Here is a 1,543-nt window from a genome sequence, read left to right on the forward strand (position 1 = left end):
GTGTGTGTGTGTGTGTGTGTGTATCTGTCTCTCTCTCTCCCGTCCCCCCTCTCAACAAAAAACAAAATAAATCAAGGTAAGCTGTGCAAAGCGATAGGGTTAAATAACCCTCTGTGCAGGGGCAGCTATGTTTACTCACCCAGAGATAACTTAACTGTTTCTGTACATGTGTTGTTGTTTTTTAAATTGCGAAACCACACGTGACTGTACTTAAAAAAAAAAAAACACTACGTGTGGTTTCAATTCTATAAAAGCAAACTGTCAAGAAGATTAATAGGCCTCAACTTATTGTTTGTCACAGTGTTTTTCCACAATGCCACCTGTGCCCCACCCACCCACCCACTTTTCCCAATGTTTTGACTTCCCCTTTTTATGTTTCACTTGCTTTTGTCTTTTTATTACGTTTATAGTACTCTTTTTATATAATATTCTGGTGTCCCGTGTTTCGTCAGTACCAGCGACAAGACGTTTCCCTCTCTGCGTTAGCTACGCTTGGTTGAGTGAATTGGTCCCCGTGATTTGCGTTTGTTAGCTGTCGACAGTAGCCCGTTTGTAATAATGATTTACGAGGTTTGTGACTGCTCTTGTTTGTGCTCTGGAGAAGGTCAAAGAGCGATTGTTGGAACTTTTTGGTTTGTCTGTGTTAGCTCAGGGGGCTGGCGAGGTGTTGAGTTCTGTTCTCACCTCTCCGGAAATGTTATGATGCCACCCATAATGGAGCACAAGAACTTAATTCGCTGAAAACAGCTTAGCTGTCAATTCTGTGGAGAAAGTGGCACCTTCTCCTCCCTGGGATTTTATCATACGAATCTTTCGGTGCACTTATTGAGTCTATTCAGGCTCTTGTCTGGAAAGTAAAGAACATTTAAATTTATTTCTTTTTCATAGGTCTGCTTGTTGGATGATAATATGATTATCTGTCCATAGATGAGGTTGGAACATCCCAGACCCGAACCACTTTATCCGCCCCCCCCCTCCCCCCGAGTTTCTTCTATGTGCTCAGTAATTCTTGCGGATGGTTGGATAGCGCCACTGTCCTACCCCTTTACTTTCCTCCCGTTACTTTTGTCTGTCTAACTTAACTTTCCCCCAGCACTAAATTGTGTCTATGTGCTTCTCTTTACTCAAACAAACACATCAGTAATTCTTATTAAATTTTTCATTTGTCATAATATTTTTTATGACCTCACCGCTGTGTTATTGGTTCTGCCGTAAAACACGCGACTCACTCCTGTTTAATATACGTTCTCGTTTGTTTTCCTGGCCCTCCCCTGTCGCTCGTTACCCTCTCCTCCCATCAGTCAAATAACGTTGCGTCCGTGCCCGTTGCTTCTTGATCCACCCGTCTCTGTGACGCATTGGGACCCGACCGGTTTTTCCCCTCTCTTCTGATTTTTTTTTCTTTTACAAAACGAGCCCCAATCACTTGAGTTGACTGCCCTGTTTGGACGTTTCCGTGACGGTGGAAAAACCCATTCGTTTTAACCGATTTTTATTTTTGGTTTCTGTAACATTACCCCTCTCTCTCTCTCTCTCTCTCTCT

At 42.9% G+C, this 1,543-nt stretch overlaps 1 protein-coding gene across 1 annotated transcript in view; it reads left to right on the forward strand.

The window, feature by feature from the left end:
- The window catches only part of LOC106013909, a gene marked incomplete at its 3' end in the record, with an annotated part of 46,886 nt that overhangs the window by 10,936 nt on the left and 34,407 nt on the right, over positions 1 to 1,543 (forward strand).

The sequence above is a fragment of the Aplysia californica genome, unplaced genomic scaffold (genome assembly GCF_000002075.1).
Source record: "Aplysia californica isolate F4 #8 unplaced genomic scaffold, AplCal3.0 scaffold01494, whole genome shotgun sequence".
Taxonomy (NCBI): Eukaryota; Metazoa; Mollusca; class Gastropoda; order Aplysiida; family Aplysiidae; genus Aplysia; species Aplysia californica.